Raw genomic sequence first — 18,036 nt, forward strand, 5'->3', positions numbered from 1 at the left:
ATCACCTACTAGAGGGTACATTTGTTAAGGCTGATGCTTCTGCATTGACTCATCTTTATCACCCAAAGTCCAAAGTTTACCTTACAGTGTTAGATATTCTCTTAGTTTGGACAAATGTATAATGACATGTATCCATCGTTGTGGTATCATACAGAGTATTTTCACTGCCCTAAAAATCCTCTGTGCTTTTTATCTAGTTGTCCCTCTCTCCCCCATCCCATCTCAAATCCCTGATCTTTTTACTATCTGCATAGTTTTGCCTTTCCCAGAATGTCATGTAGTTGAAATTATACAGTGTATAGCCTTTTCAGATTCAGTTCAGTCTCTCAGTCATGTCTGACTCTTTGCGACCCCATGAACTGCAGCACACCAGGCTTCCCTGTCCATTACTAACTCCTAGAGCTTACTCAAACTCAGGTCCATTGAGTTGGTGATGCCATCCAACCATCTCATCCTCTGTTGTCCCCTTCTCCTCCTGCCTTCAGTCTTTCCCAACAGCAGGGTCTTTTCCAATGAGTCAGTTTGTTGCATCAGGTGGCCAAAGTATTGGAGATGCAGCTTCAGCATCAGTCCTTCCAATGAATATTCAGGATTGACTTCCTTTAGGATTGACTAGTTGGATCTCCTTGCTGTCCAAGGAACTCTGAAGAGTCTTCTCCAACACCACAGTTCAAAATCATCAATTCTTCAGCACTCAGCTTTCTTTAGAGTCCAACTCTCACATCCATACATGACTACTGGAAAAACCATAACTTTGACTAGATGGACCTTTGTTGGCAAAGTAATGTCTCTGCTTTTTAATTTGCTGTCTAGTTGGTCATGACTCTTCTTCCAGATTTTTCAGATTGGATTTTTCATTTAGTACTAGGCATTTTAGTTTCCTTCATGTCGTTTCATGTTTTGATAGCTTTTTAATGCTGAATAATTCTCCGTTGTCTGGACTGTACCATGGTTATTTATTCATTCATCTATTGAAGTACATCTTAGTTGCTTTGAGGTTTTGGCAGTTATGAATAAAGCTGCTGTAAACATCTGTGTGCAGGGTTTTGTGTGGACATAAGTTTTCAAGTCCTTTTGGTAATACCAAGGAGCATGATTGCTGAATTGTATGGTAAGAATGTTTGTTTCATAAGAAACCCACTAACCATCTTCTGAAATCGCAGTACCCATTTTGTATTCCCACAAGCAATGGATAAGAGTTCTTGTGACTGCACAACTTACTAGCATTTGGTGTTGTTAGTGTTTTGGATTTTGACCTTTCTAATAGTTGTTGGGTGGTGCCTTATTGTTTTAATTGGCATTTCCGTGATGACATATGTTGTGGTGCATCTTTTTGTATGTTTATTTGCCATCTGTATATCTTTTCTGGTGAGTTATCTGTGAAGATTTGGTCCATTTTAAAAACTGAGTTTTCTTATTGCCAAATTTTAAGAGTTCTTTGGGTTTTGAGAGTTCTTCTGGGTAACAGTCCTTTATCAGATACATCTTTTGCAAATATTTTCTCACTGTCTGTGGCTAATCTTCTCATTCTCTTGATGTTGCCTTTCTCAGAGCAGAAGTTTTTAGTTTTAATGAAGTCTAGCCTATCAGTAATTTCTCCCATGAATTGTCCTTTGGTGTTATATCTGAAATGTTCTTGCTATACTCAAGATCATATAGGTTTTCTTTTATTTTATCTTCTGGAAGTTTTATAGTTTTGTTTTAGGTCTGTGATCCATTTTTAGTTAAATTTGGTGGAAAGCATAAGGTTTGTGTCTAGACTCATTTTTTTGCATGTCGATGTCCAGTTTTTCCAATACCATTTGTTGAAAAGAGACTTTGCTTCATTGTATTGCCTTTGTTCCTTTGTTAAAGATCAGTTGATTGTATTTATATGAATCTATTTCTGGGCTGTCTGTTATGTTCCATTGGTCTATTTGTCAATTCTTTGCCAATATCACACTGTCTTCATTACTTGAGCTTTATAATAAGTGTTGAAGTCCAGTAGAATAACTTTATTCTACTCTTTCAATGTTATATTGGGTAGTCTGGGTATTTTTTGCCTTTCCATGTAGCCTTTAGAATCAGTTTGTCAGTATTCACAGAGTAACTTGCTAGGACATTGAGATTATATTGAATCTATTGATCAAGTTGGGAAGAGTTGACATCTTGACAATATTCAGTCTTCCCATCCATGAACATGGAACATCTCTACATTTTGTTAGTTCTTTGATTTCTTTCTTCTGCCTTTTGTAGCTTTCTTCACATAGATCCTGTATGTATTTTGTTATTTATACCTAAGTATTTCATTTTGAAGGGAATGCTAATGCAAATGGTATCCTATTTTAAATTCAAATTCCACTTGTTTATTGCTGGCATATAGAAAATTGATTGACTTTTGTATGTTAATCTTATCTTAGAACTTTGCTATAATCCCTTGTGTCCATGTATAGAAAATTGATTGACTTTTGTATGTTAATCTTATCTTTGAACTTTGCTATAATCCCTTGTGTCCATGAGTTTTTGATCAATTCTTTCAGATTTTCTACATAGATAGTCATGTTATTTGCAAAACAAGACAGTTTTATTTCTTCCTTGCCAATCTGTAGACCTGTTTTCTTTTTCTGCCTAATTGCATTAGCTTGGACTTCTAGTACAGTATTGAAAAGGAGTAGAGATATTCTTATCTTGTTCCTGATCTTGATGAGAAAGTTTTTTGTTTCCACCATTAAGTGTGATATTAGCTTTAAAGGGGAGAAGACAATGGGAACCCACTCCAGTACTGTTGCCTGGAAAATCCCATGAATGGAGGAGCCTGGTAGGCTGCAGTCCATGGGGTCACTAAGATTCGGACATGACTGAGCATCTTCACTTTCACTTTTTACTTTTTTACATGCATTGAAGAAGGAAATGGCAATTCACTCCAGTGTTCTTGCCTGGAGAATCCCAGGGATGGGGGAGCCTGGTGGGCTGCTGTCTATGGGGTCTCACAGAGTCGGACACGGCTGAAGCGACTTAGCAGCAGCTTTAAAGTTTCTACAGACATTCTTTTACAAGTTGAGGAAGTTCCCCACTATTTCCAGTTTTCTGAGAGTTTTTATCAAGAATAGGTGTTAGACTTTGTCATACATGTATTCTGTATCTACTGATATGACCATGTGATTTTGTTTTTTAGCCAATTAATGTCATAGACTACGTTAATTGATTTCCTAATATTGAACCAGCCTTGTAGACCGGGGGTAAGTCCTACTCGCTCATGATGTGTAATTTTTTTTATATGTTCTTATATTCAGTTTGCTAGTATTTTGTCAAGGATTTTTCCATCTATGCTTACGAGAGATACTGTTCTGTAGACTTCTTGTAATGTTTTTGTTTGGTTTTGGTATTAGAGTCATGTTGGCTTCACAGAATATGTCAGGAAGTATTCCTTCTGCTTCTGTCTTCTGAAATTAGTCTAATTTCTTTCTTAAATGTTTAGTAGAATCTACCAGTGAACCTATCTGGTCTTGGTGCTTTTAGTTTTGGAAAGTTATCAATGGTAATTATTTATTCAGTTTCTTTAATAGATATAGGTCTACTCAGATTGAGTTCACTTTCAGAAAAGTCCCGGAGAATAAGTTAACCACCATAAGTTAGGGACTGGGGAGTCTCTGGTTTTAGCTAACTGAGTTGTTAATGATCCTTATAGGTGCAAGTCTCCATCCATCCCAGTCTTGGGCAGGTTGAGACTGTGTTCATCTCCGACTTGGTGTGTTTGGTTAAATTATAGGTGTTTCTTCATAGGCGATGGGCGTAATAATGGTGTTTCTCTTACAGGGTAAGTGAAATTGCGATGTAGACTGTAAAGTAAAGGGCCTGATACACAAGCTCTCCTTTGGTGTTTGCTGTTTCACTGTGACTGTCTGCCTTAGAGCCCATCTTCAGCTTCCTTCATCTAACTCAGTGGCCGATTATAACAATATCGGTCCTCTTGATTCCTTATCTTCAGTCATATGCTTTCCACTGGAATTTCACCCTCAGGTCTCTATGCTTTGTGGCAAGCATCTGTCTTCTTGATGTGCAGCCGGCTTTGTTCCCTGTGAATAGGACATGAAAGCAGCGTGACACAGTGACTGACGGACTGTCTGGTTTCCAGTTCCAGCTCTGCCATCAACTTCTTGCATTACTCATCATCTTTTGGTTTGCACATGATTCGTGTGAAGTAATTAAAATTATGTCTGTAAAATTACACTGTAAAGGAAGCCAGCTCTTAGAACTAGTGATAAAAGTGCAAAGGTTTAAGAAAGCATTAGTTCTTAACAGAAAAGAAAGATAAAGAAAAAAGGTCAGACTTCTCGTGGTGCCCTGCCTCCATAGTCTGTGAAGTTCCTATGAGCTCTTCATGGAAGTGAGAAGTAGTGATTCGTGAAGCTGATAGAGAATAAAATGCTCCAGATGGTTCTGTGTGTTCACCAGACAGTGAGATCAAAACTCCAATGAAAGCTGAGCAGACGAGTTATTGTCTGAAGCTGAGTGTGAAAACAGGGTTGCAAAATTGCTCCTTACACAGGTAAATGAAAAAGTCAGAATATAAGGCAGAAACATTTGCTACAATTTGCCCTTAAGCATCCCTTAAATTGCTCATAAATTCCACACGCAGACACAACATCTTTGGATGGTACCACCATTTTTCCTCTGTCATTGGCAGATTGTTACAGGGTTTTGGGGGGGATAAGCACCGGTGAAGTAGAAAGTTTGTACTTGGGACTGCATTGTACCAGAAATACCTGCATTATACACCAGAATCCCACTATGTGAGAAGCCCATATGGCCTGAGGGAGCAGCAGATGTGTGTCTCTTTTCCTCCAGAACCATCCCTCATCTTGCAGAACACATGTAGTTGAATGCAAGTGAGGTGACTGTGCCCAGTCACGACTGCTCTAACTCAGAGGAGAGTGGCATCTGAGAATGAAGTGTATGGACACTTCTCTCTTGTGCATTTTGATGTTTTACAAGGTCTCTGGATGTTGGCAGTCTTCATTAATCAAATGAAAATATATGCCTGTTGTACACATCCTAGCTGCTACTGCTGCTAAGTCGCTTCAGTCGTTGTGTGACCCCATAGACGGCAGCCCACCAGGCTCCCCCATCCCTGGGACTTTCCAGGCAAGAACACTGGAGTGGGTTGCCATTTCCTTCTCCAATGCATGAAAGTGAAAAGTGAAAGTGAAGTCACCTAGTCATGTCCGACTCCTCACGACCTCATGGACTACAGCCTACCAGGCTCCTCCATCCATGGGATTTTCCAGGCAAGAGTACTGGAGTGTGGTGCCATTGCCTTCTCCGGAACACATCCTAGAGTCTAGCATTGATATTTTATATGGAAATTAGAGGTCTTAAGGTGAGGCGTACAGGCTAGGAATCTCCTGCTGTGTCAGCCAAACAGTGATTGTCAACTTGGAGCTCTTCAGTAAAAACTCAATAGAGATTTCCTATATTAAAGATAGTTTATTTTTCTAAATTTACTACCTGCTCCCCATTTCTATAGTTTCTATTAGAGCCAGATGTGTGTGCTCCTAAGATTTGAATGAATGTGTGTGTATTTATATATATACACATATATATACACATTAAAATATGAGTGTATGCATGTGAAAGATTTGCAGAGTCCATGATTTGTTTGTTTGGTTTTTTGTTTGTTTTAGAAGTTGTGTGGTTTAAGCAGGTCTTATCTGCATTAGATAAGTTTGAATTGTTGTACACACCTCCTTTTCCCTCACTGCCTTCTAGATAGAGGAATTCTACCCAGGCTATGCATTATTGTGGGAAATCTCTGGCCATAAGAGAGACAGATCTGGGTTCAAGTCCTGAGTCCCTGTTCTCAGTAGCTCTGTGTCCTTGGAAATTGCTTCACAGTTTCTCTCATCTGGGAATGTATTATCTATTGTATTGATCTTTGAGAGGATAGAGGGAATGTTTGGCAAGTACCTGGCTCCTGAAATCCCCACAAGAAATGCAGCAGCTTCTCCTGACTTCCAAGAGCAGGTGATCTGCCCCCTCTCTCCCACTTCTTCTTTGGTGACTTTGGTCTGGTTCTCTGGCATGGACCACCAGGGAAGGGTCTGCTGCTTCAGCACAGGGGCCTCTGAGGTCTGCTTGTTGGTATTCAGATTTAGGTTCACTAGCTCCGGGTGTGGCTTTCTGGAGGAGCTGGACACATCCATGGCCTCCGTGGAAGGGTCTCCTCAGATGTTTGACTGGTCTTCATCTCCTGACATCCGTGTTGCTCCTGACCAAGGGCCTTGTTTGTTTATTCTTGGTCCTGTTGTAGCTCTTATCGAAAGTGATCCAGATCAACCTGTAAGAATGCAAGTGACTGTGTTTTGGAGGAGTGTGGAAGAAACCACTGGTAAAGATTTTGGGCTGAGAGAGTATGGATGAGTATGGAGAGTAAGGATGAACCAGCATCCTTATATTGTCTTGAGGTGCGGTTTCCTTCTGAACACGATGCCTCAGAATGGCCACCTGAGTTCTACAAGACTCCAGGTCAGGAAGAAACGATGTCTTAGGCCAGGCCAAGGTAGCACACGTTAAACAGTCTCTGAGGACTTGATTTTTACTCGGCATTAAGTTTTACTGCATATTTTTCTTAAGCAATTGAGGAATAACAAGTCCTTTTAAGGCAGGAATAATTCAACCATAGCTTGATACCTGCCAGTCACTGTGACTGAGTCATACTATTGCTTGTAGATTTCTCCATGATACCCAGAAAGGAACAAAGAAAGACGGGGTGAGTCCCACATGTTTCCCCTAAAATAAAAAAGGAACATCCTAGCAGAGTGCTTAAAATAATCATGTTTTAATTTGCATAATTTGCACCTTTTCATAATTTTTTTGTGGCTACCATTCCACGTTTCTTCGTTTCACAATGAAAAATCTTAGCCTGTTTGCCCGTTGGCCTTTAAAAGCAGCCCCCTTTTACATACTGGAGCTCTTCTGAGCTCCCTCTCCCCAGGTCTCCTGGACTTGCTGGCAGCCAAGTTGGCAAGAAATTTTTCCAGGCTTCCTTCTAAAGAAGACTCTGTGGTGTGGATGGCACTTTTTTTGGTGTTAACCTTAATTTTTCCAAATGGCCTCAGAGGCACTCTGAGTTACTTCCATCTTTCCTTGACTCAGTGATTTCATGAGGTTCCATGAACATCGGTTTTGTATGGATTTCCTGAGTGTGAGCTACGTGTTGGGCTCTGTGCTAGAGATGAGGTAGATAGAAGTGTAAGTGCATACTTGGCCGTAAGCTTTGGGGGCCTTCCAATTTCGTGAGAGGGATGACGACCTTAAGACACTGTGGTGTCTGCAATGTGCTGTGGCCACACAGAGGAGACCAAGAATCTCTTTGGAGGAGCTGGCAAGCTTCCAAGTATGGATGACATTGTAGGGTGCTCTTCAAATATGAGTTAGGGGTTATGTGGCAGACAGGAGTTGGGTCTGTGGGAAGGCTACCCCCTAGGGAAAGAAGAGCCTTGCATGAAGTCTGGACTGACACTCAGTGGCTGGTTTCACACGGCCTTAGAGGGGCAGGTTGCACTCCAGACAAGGATGGAGATATGGGGCAGGGAGGATTTGATTCTTCTGGCAGTGGTGTCTTATTCTTTGACTTTTTTTTTTAACTGGAGGATAATTTACTATATTGTGTTGGTTTCTGCCATGTATCAGTGTGAATCAGCCATAGGTATATATATGCACCCTCCCTCCTGAACCTCCCTTCCATTCCCCTTCCCGTCCCACCCCCTCTATGTTGTCACAGAGCCCTGGGCTGAGCTCCCTGTGTCACACAGAAAATTCCCACTGGCTATCTGTTTTATATACAGTAATGTATAGGTTTCCATGCTACTCTCTCAGCTCATCTCTCTTCCTTCTTCCCGCCCCCTGCCCCGCCCCATGTCCACAGTCTATTCTCTATGTCTGCGTCTCCCTGCAAATAGGTTCATCAGTGTCATCTTTCCAGATTCCATACACATGCATTAATATGCACTATTTGACTGGTTTTAAAGTAGAAGGATTGGGACTTCCCAGGTGGTCCAGTGGTTAAGAATCTGCCTTCCAGTGCAGGGGATGCTGGTTTGATCCTTAGTTGGGGAACTAAAATCCCATATGCCACAGGGCAACTGAACCCTCATGCTGCATCTAGAGAAAGCCCATACACCACAGCTAAGAGCCCACACACTGCAATGAAGACCCAGTGCACCCAATAAATAAATAAATATAAAGTAGGGGGATTACATAATAGATTTTTGGTTGGGATAGTGAGTAATTATTTTGTTCAGGTCATCTTGGTGTAGAGGAGACTGGTTGGGAGACTAATAACTCAAAGGATATGTAGTGGCTGAAACCTTGGTAGTGATAGAGGAGGAGGATATAGGGAGGTGGAGGTCCATTTGAGAAAATTTTAGGAAAAGGAGTCTATAGAGAAGGAAGAAAAGTACAAAATGGCCCAAGGCCTGCTCTTGCGAGCCCTTTTCCTATCATGGCACATACGGTAAATGGACTGTCCCTTGGAGTACTGCCCCAAACTGCCCTGTAGTCAGAGAGCCAGGGGATCCACGTTTTAGCACATCCTGTAACGAATTCTTTTCACCACAATTGGGAAGCTTGCTTGGGTTGCTAAGATAGATCGAGTCAAAAAATTCCTGTTGCACTCATGGCTTTATTTACATTTTCTCCATATTTAATTGTTATGGGGTCTCCAGGGGAGTCATTATTCTCATGTTTTAGGTAAGACTCTGACAGGTGGAATTTCAACCCCAGTCCTGGGATTCTGAGTCATGCTATTTCCGTTGTGGCCACAGGCATAGGTGCTGGTGTAATTAACTGCAGTGTGGAATGCAGAAGCAGGCTGGCCAGTGGGGTGTGACTTCAGATATCTCAAAGCTTGTGCGTTTCGGGAAGAGTCTTGCTTGTGAGGAGCACCAGGGAGTTGGAAGTGCAGAGCCTGAGCTCAGACTGCTGGCTCCAGGGAGGAGGAAGGATCTCAAGACACGGCATCTGTGGCAGACGCTGGGAAGTTCGGGTGTGATAAGGAATGACAAGTGTCTGTCAGCTTTTGGAAATAGGGTAATTGACAACACAGTGGAATCAACAAGCTCTGTTAAAGGCCAGATAGCAGGTGTTTTAGGCTTTGAGGGCCATACGGTCTGTATTGTAACCACTCACCTCTCGCTGTAGCACAGCTCAGCCATAGACAGTCCTTTTATGAATAGTCGTGGCCATGTTCCAACAGCATTTTATTTATAAAAGCATGCAATGGGTCAGATTTAGTCCCAGACCATAGTTTACCAACCGGACTTTTGCCTTAGAGGAAAGGAAGGGCAGAATGGAAACTTAGTATTTATTCAGTACTTAGCATATACTTGACCCTTGGTAAACATTTTTAACCCTGAAGGATAGGCACTGATCCCACTTACAGTTGAATAGAAAGACCCAAGGGGTCTATCTATTAGTTATCTAACTTGCCAGAATTTTCATAGCTCCTTAATGACTAGCTGAAGCTTGCACTTCAGTCAGCCTGAGTCCAAAGCCCAGGTCATCTCCACTTCACTTAGTTGCTGCCCAGAACCAGCAGCCTATGTTAGATCCCTCTCAAAAGGTACCCTTGGATTTACATATATTCCTCATCCCGATTCCTCCTCCCACCTCCCTCTCTACCCGATCCCTCTGTACATGTAAATCCATGACTGATTCATGTCAATGTATGACAAAAACCACTACAATATTGTAATTAGCCTCCAACTAATAAAAATAAATGAAAAAAAAAAAAAAAAAGAACTAACACCATTAAAAAAAAAAAACAGGTTCCCTTGGTACAGAAGCCACCAAGCTCTGTATACTCACTTATGTTCTTCACTCGACCTTCGGGGAAGCAGTGCTTTTCTGCTTCACCTTTGTATTAAGTGGCTAGGGCTGCCGTGAAAAGTACCACAGAGTGGGTCGCTTAAATAACAGAAGTTAATTTCCTCATAGGTCTGGAGGCTGTCAGTCTGAGATCAAAGTGCTGGCGGTCTGGTTTCTCCTGCAGCTTCTGTCCTTGGCTCCCAGATGGCCAACTTCTCCCTGTGTCCTTGCATGTGCACCCCTGGTGTATCTTTGTCCATATTTTCTCTTGCAAGGACAGCACTCAGATTGAATTAGGGTCTACCTCAGTGGCCTCCTTTTACCTGAATCACCTCTCTAAAGGTTCGCTGTCAAAATGCAGTCACATGCTGGAGTACATTGGGATTTACTATATGAAATTTGGGGGAACACCCTTCAGGCTGTAACTACTCTTCTCCTCTTTGGTGGATGTTAAGGGATTGTTGGGAACACAGCCTAAGTTACTTAATACAGAAGCTGAAGGCATTCTCCTGTGTGTGAAGGCTTCTCTTGGTTACTATTTGAGCCTTAGGAAACAAAGTTTATAAAAATTATTTTGGAATCATTTTTGATTTATAGAAAAGTTGTAAAGCTAATTCAAAATTCCTGTATACCACCGCATGCCCACTTTCTTTTATCTTTAGCATAGTATATTATAATAGGATGATATATTGTCACAGCTAATGATCTTGTGAAAGTGTCAGTGACTCAGTCGTGTCTGACTCTTTTCGACCCTATGGACTACACCCCTCCAGGCTCCTCCGTCCATGGAATTCTCCAGGCAAGAATACTGGCGTGGGTTGCTATTTCCTTCTGCAGGGGATTTTCCTGACCCAGGGATCGAACCCAGGTGCTCCCACATTGCAGGCAGGTTTTTTACCATTTGATCCACCTCTCATATATTATTATTCATAGGGTTTTTGGGGCTGTGCTGGTCTTCCTTGCTGCACTTGGACTTCCTCTAGTTGCGAGAGTGGGGGCTAGTCTGATTGTGACGTGATGGCTTCTCATTGCTGTGGCTTCTCTTGTTGGGGACATGGGCTCTAGGCGCTCGGACTTCAGTCGCTGTGGCACATGGGCTCAGTATTGCGGCGTGTGGGCTTACTGCCCCGCAGCATGTGGGATCTTCATTGAGGACAAGGATTGAATCCGTGTCCCCTGCTTGGCAGGTGGATTCTTAACCACTGGACCACCGGGGAAGTCCCTGACACGTTATTATTAACTGAAGTCTGTGCTTCATATTTCCTTAGTTTATAACTAATATCCAGGATCTTGTTCAAGGATGCCACATGACACTTACCATGTCTCCTTAGGCTCCATTGGCTCTGAGAGTTTCCCAGACGTCCCTTGGTTTTGATGACCATGGCAGTTCTGAGCCTACTGTTCCTATGTTTCGTAGGATGCCCTTCTTTGGGGGTTTGTCTGATGCTTCTCGTGATTAGACTGAAGTTGCGGGGTTTCAGGGAGGAGGACCACAGAGGTAAAGTGCCCTTCTTATCATGTTGTGTTGACATTTCAACATGACTTAGCAGGGTTTTTGTTAACTTTGGTCATCTGGCCAAGGCAGTGGTGGCCAGGTTTCTCCACAGTCAGATTACTTTTCTTAGTCCTTCCCCATCCTCTACCCCCTGGAAGGAAGTTGCTCTGTGAGCCTTCCACGAAGGGTGGGGAGTTAGGCTCCCCTCTGTGAGTGGAATACTGACTTACATTATTTGGACTTTTTCTGCCTGGGCGGCTCTTGTCCGCTTCCTCACTTTCTTACTTATATCAGTATAGACTCGTGGGTCGGTGGCATTCAGCGTTGCACTCTGAGGCACCTCACTCAGGCACTCAGACCTTCGGCCACACATGTTGCCTTGTTGGCTGTTAGACTGATCAGTCGTTGCCAAGCGAAAGTGTCAGAATGCTGTTAGGTCCAGCCTAAAGTGGGGGCAGAGTTGCTGCCTGAGCGGTTTTATTTTCTCCATATAGACTGTTAACCATATGTATGTTACCTGAAATCTTAAAAAAAAACCTTTTTTTCAAACTTCAAGCGCAAGTTCCTTGCTGGTGAAGAAACACACTTCTGGATTTTGTCTGAAATTAGCATTGAAGTAGCGCCACCGTGTGGTAAATGCAGAAGGATTCCTGTGTTCTAGAAACAATTGGGGAATTCTGCTTCTTTCATGATTCCTAGTAGCTGAAGTACTTTAGGGGTTTCCCAGGCTGTGCTAGTGGTAAAGAATTTGCCTGACAGTGCAGGCAGGAAGCACGGGTTTGATCCCTGGGTTGGGAAGATCCCCTGGAGTAGGAATTGGCAACCCACTCCAGTATTCTTGCCTGGGAAATCCCATGGACAGAGGAGCCTGGAGGGCTACAGTTCCCGGGGTCACAAGGAGTCAGACATGACTTGAGTACGTGCATGCACACACCTACACAAAGTACTTTAAGAATAAAATATTTTAAGTTCTTTTAAAAAAGAGGCTGCTTTCTGACTTTGCCTTTGTACATGATTGGGTTTACTTAAAAAGTGAACGCTTAAAAGTTAAAATTTCTAGTAGCTATTGTTATCTTTGGGCATACTGTTAACTTTTAATTTGTATGTTAAAGTAAGCTTCCCCCCCCCGATTATTCAGAATTAATATAAATTAATTTATATTAATTAATGTGCATATTGCATGTTGAGGTATAAATGTGCAACAGGTTGAAACTCTGAACTTCTGGAGCTTTTATCTGTGACTTGAGGCAGGTTAGGGACTTGTTGCATTCTTCTTTGGCCAAATGTTATAAGAATTTCGAGGCTGTGTGGAAGGTGGCCCAGGGACTCTGAGCGTGCACCCCATGATGAGTGGGAATGTGGGTGGGACCAGCAGCTCTCTGCCTCCTGGAATGTTCACTTCCACAGGAGTCATCTTTGGAATAGGGGCGGGGGAGGGTTAGTGGGATAATTTAGTATGGCCTGTGGTTGATTTGGGTAACGGTTAGCAAGTGCTAAGCTGGAGATTAGTGTGACAGCCTGTTAGAGTTGGTTCTAAAGAAAATCAGTCACTCTTTTTATTGTATTAAATCAATGTATCATAGGAATTCCAAATTTAATGTTGAACAGGTTTTGAGAGTGAGGTGAAATTGTCATTGCTGATGGACAAGGAAAATACATGAAGGATTGGATGTAACTGAGTTAATGTGGAAGCCCTTCCCTCGCCGTGTCCTGAACCCAAGACACTAACTAGTAGGAAGAGGAACGTTGGAGCTGAGGGGGCTGTGACTGTCTCTGCCGTTACCGGGGGTGGCAGCTGTGTCGGGAGGGAAGGAACTCTGCCTGTGACTCTTCGTCTGGCTCCTCGGCAGTGATGTCATGGGTTGCCTATGTCATCTGTGAGTGCAACTTGTCCTGGGCAAACTGGAAAGAGATAAGAGCTGAGCCCCCAGATGTCACCTAGCTGCTGCCCTCTTAGGTTCCTGGTGTTTTCAAGAGGTCTTTCAGATAATGGGAACCACGTGCATTCAAGTGTGAGCTCCTCAGCACAGAGGTCAGAGAAGGACATTTGCCTCAAGCTCAGAAAGCTCGCCTGTCCGGGCTCTCCGGGTCTGTTAGAGGCCACTCGTGTGTGGCCTGACATACCAGCCTCTGGCCATGCATAGCAAGATGGCAGGCTGCTCCTGACCTCAGATACAGGGTCTTAGAGCAGAGTGTCACCTCTGTACAGATGTCAGGAACGTGGAAGAGTTCCCTGCAGATCCTGACAGGTGCAACAACGATGACAGTGAGGACTGTGGTGGCACATGGAAGGTTCTCAAATTCAGCTGGGGAATCAGAAATGAATGATCGCTAGCTTTGTTGGCCAGCTGGGGGCTGTGGGTGGCTTGTGGTGGACTTGGAGTTAAGGGAATTCTTTTTTCTCTTTCTCTCTCTCCCTCTTTCCTTTCTTCCATCTTGAGTTCTTTCCAGTGAGCATTTTGAAAGTGAGAGACTGACTTTATACACTGAGGAGCCCATTATTAAAAGGAGCCTTTTGATGTCTGAGAACGCACTTTGTGTACAGATGATGAAAGTTTCAAATTACTATTCAATATGCTGTAGTTAATAATTTTAAACATGGTTTTTCATAGCCTTTAAATTCAACTTATAAATCTTATGTTTATAATCTAATTTAAAACCATACATATAAAACAGCTTATATAACTCAATATCAAAAAAATCAACCCAGTAAAAAATGAGCAGAAGACCTGAAAAGATATTTTTCCAAGAAGATATACAGATGGCTAACAGGCACATGAAAAGATGTTCAACATCACTAATTATTAGAGAAATGCAAATCAAAGCCACAATGTGGTATTGTCACCTGTCAGGATAGCTATCATCAAAAACTCTGCAAATAATAAATGCTGGAGAGGGTGTGGAGAAAAGGGAGCCTTTATACATTGTTGTTGGGAATGTAAATTGGTGCAGACACTGTGGAAAACAGTATGAAAGTTCCTTGCAAAACTAAAAATAGAACTACCATATGATCCAGTAATTCCACTCCTGGGCATATATACCTGGAAAAAGCAAAAACTTCAGTTTGTAAAGGTACATGCACCCTAATGTTCACAGCAGCATTATTTACAATAGCCAAGACATGGAAGCAACCCAGTTACCTACCAAGAGATGATTGGCTTAAGAAGATGTCACACACACACACACACATAACATACACACAGGAATATTACTCAGCCATAAAAAAGAATGAAATATGACCATTTGCAGAAATGTGGACGGATCTAGAGAATATTATGCTTAGTGAAATGTCAGAGAAAGATAAATACTGTGTGGTATCTCTTACATGTGGAATCTAAATGACACAAATGAATCTATATACAAGACAGAAACAGACTCACAGGCATAGAAAACAAACTTATGGTTACTGCATGGGAAAGGAGTGAGGAAGAGGGATAAAGTAGGGCTAAATTAAATTTTGGGACACAAGCTACTATACATAAAAATAGAACAGCATCAAAGATTTAATGTATACACAGGAACTATATTCTATCCCCGGTGGCTCAGACAATAAAGACTGCCTGTGGTGCAGAGGACATGGGTTTGATTCTTGGGTTGGGAAGATCCTCTAGAGAAGGAAATGGCAACCCACTGCAATATTTTTGCCTGGAACATCCCATGGACGGCCCATGGGGTCACAAAAGAGATGGACATAATAACGTAAAATGGAATACAGTCGACAAAAAAAACTGAATTACTGTGCTATGCCCCTGAAACAAGCATGGTATTATAAATCAGCTGTATTCCAACTTAAAGAGTAATAAAAAGAAAAACTGTATTAAAAAAGCAAACTCGACTTACAACTGAAAACTACTTATTTCAAAAAGGAATCACAAAGTTAGTCAGATACTCTGATATGCCACATTTTTAAAAAAATAAAAAATTTTCAACTAGACATATTCCCTGATTATGCCCAGTGCTGCAAACTTAATCTTAACCGTAACGCAGTTGTACTGATACTCAAACGCAGTTGAGTTTGGCATTTTTCAAGTCTTCATTTAATTCTCAACCTTACTCAGATTACAGGACAACCGATATAGTGGATCGACTGGGGCCAGGTGAGACGGGGGCCATGAACTCATGATCCCAGTATGTCAGTGTATATTAGGAGTAAGTTTGACTTCAAGGAAAAAAATCAAATACCTAATAGCTTAAACAGATAGATGAATAGATAAAAGTGTATTTTAAATAGATAAAAGTGTATTTCTCTCGTTAGTTAACGGTCCAGAAGGACGTGGCACTGGGCCTTGGTGAGTTCAAGCTGTCTTCAGGGTACCAGTCTCCCAGCTTGGTGTGGCTGCTGTAACAAGTTACCACCAGCCTGGTGGCTTAGGACAACAGCAGTTGATGATCCCACCCTTCTGGAGGCTGAAAGTCAGAAATCAAGGTATCAGCGGAATTGCAGCCCCTGTGCAGCCTCTGGGGAGAATCTTGTCCTTGCCTCTCTTAGCTTCTGATGCTCTCAGTGTTGCTGGATTGTGGCTGTATCATTCCGTTCTGTCGCCGTCTCACGTGGCCTTCTCTGTGTGATGGTCTGATCCCCCTTCACCTTTCTTTTGTAAAGATACTTGTGAATGCATTTGGGGCCCGCCCCACTTGGGATAATACAGAATGATGCCTTCATCTCAGAATCATTAACCACAGCCGCACAGACCATTTTTCCAAATGAAATAACGTGTACAGGTTCTAGCAGTTGGGGCTTGGACCTAGCTTTGGGGGCTGTTAATGCCCTCTTATCACAGAGTGAGTGAAATCACTCAGTCATGTTCAACTCTTTGTGATCCCATGGACTGTAGCCTACCAGGCTTCTTTGTCCATGGGATTTTCCAGGCAAGGGTACTGGAGTGGGTTGCCATAGTCTTCTCCAAGAGATCTTCCTGACCCAGGAATCAAACCCGGGTCTCCTGCATTGCAGGCAGACTCTTTACCCTCTGTACCACCAGGGAAGCCTCTTATCACAAGGTCATCTCAAAGTCCAGTAGGGTTACTGAGTACTAGCAGACATGTCAGCCTTTCTGCCAAAAGGAGGAAAGAGAAGAGCAAAAAGGGGGCTTCTCCCAGATGGGTCAGCTCTCATTAAACAGTCTTTCTTGAAACCCCACCCAACACTCGCTTTCCTCTCAGTGGCTGCCAAGGAGGCTAGAAAAGGCAGCCTTTTATTCATTTAATATGCTGTGCTGCTCAAGTATAATTTTCAAAAAGGCAAAAATATGACATGCAAGTATAAAAAGGTCCTATGTCAACAGTTTTATTTAGCTCATTCATTAAGGCAGGAACAAGCAAGACGTTAAGACCAGTTTAAATGAGAATCTGGATTAAAGAGATTTGTAATCTCTGCAAGACAAAATTCATTTGCATTGCTCTCAGTTTTTTTTTGCAATTTGCAGAGCTGGAAAATAGTCCAGATGAGAGGAAGTCAATCACGAGTACACACCTATGCAGTGAGATAGTCTGAAGAGTCTGCTCTAGATAAACAGCCCCCAGCACCCTGCTGAAGCAATCCCCTGTGATGTCTCCTGTTTTTTTACAGGTATTGGGTACTTTTTAAAAAAGTGACCAGTTAAAAATCAGGTCTCTGTTCCCAAGGCGGAAGGGGATGACAGATGCTAGGGTTGGCCTCCGGCTAATTCTCTCTCAGTGAGTTAGAACTGTTCACCCAGAGTGGAGGTTTCAAGCAGTTTTAGTCACTCCCCTACACAGAATGACACCCTCAGTCAGGCCCCCTCTTTTTAAATTAAATTTTTTGCTTATTTTTTTATTTATGTAGAATAAAGTTATTTTTGCTCTATGAGCTTTGGCAAATACATAGAATTGTGTAAGCGCCACCACTGTCAAGCCCAGAACAGTTCCCTTATCCCAAAATATTCCCTCATTCTGCCCTTTGTAGTCAACCCCTACTGCCTGGGAACCATTGACGTTCCCCAGACCTATAGTTTGTCTTTTCCAGAATGTCATATCAATAGAAGCATGCATTATCCAGCCTTTTGAATCTGACTTTTTTTGCTAAGCATAATATTTTTGAAATTCATCCATGTTGTAGTGTGGGTATCAAAACCTCTTTTTTCTATTTATTTTTATTGAAGTATAGTTGGTTTACAATTTTGTGTCTTACCTCTTTGCTTTTTATTGGTATTAATAATAGTTATCCAATTAGTTAATAATTACTGGGTATTAATTTACTGCATGATTATACCATAGTTTATCCATTCATCAACTGAAAGAGATTTGAATAGCTTACAGGGATTTTTTTGTTGTTGTTTATGAGTAAAATTGCTATAAATATGTGCATACAGGTTTTTGAGTAAATATATCTTTTCATTTATCTTGGGTCAATACCTAGTTGTGGAATTGCTTCATGACTTGCTAAGTGTATTAAGTTTGATTTTATATGAAAATGTCGGCTGTTTTCCAAAGTGGTTGTACCATTTTGCATTTCCGCCAGCAGTGTAGGAAGGTTCCTATTGATCTACGTCCTCATGAGCAGGTCTTAATCATCAGATTTTTAAAAAAATATTTAGCCATTCTACCAGATGTGTCCCTGGTTGCTTAGTGGTAAAGAACCTGCCTGCCAATGCAGAAGATGGAGGTTCACTCTCTGGGCCAGGAATATCCCCGAGAGAAGGAAATGGCACCCCACTCTAATATTCTTGCCCGGG

General features: G+C 42.1%; 1 protein-coding gene across 9 annotated transcripts in view; it reads left to right on the forward strand.

Moving 5' to 3' along the window:
* TANC1 (tetratricopeptide repeat, ankyrin repeat and coiled-coil containing 1) overlaps positions 1-18,036 on the forward strand; it is a 241,804-nt gene that overhangs the window by 116,369 nt on the left and 107,399 nt on the right. The gene's annotated exons all lie outside the window — the stretch shown is intronic.

The sequence above is a fragment of the Muntiacus reevesi genome, chromosome 3 (assembly GCF_963930625.1).
Source record: "Muntiacus reevesi chromosome 3, mMunRee1.1, whole genome shotgun sequence".
Lineage (NCBI taxonomy): Eukaryota > Metazoa > Chordata > Mammalia > Artiodactyla > Cervidae > Muntiacus > Muntiacus reevesi.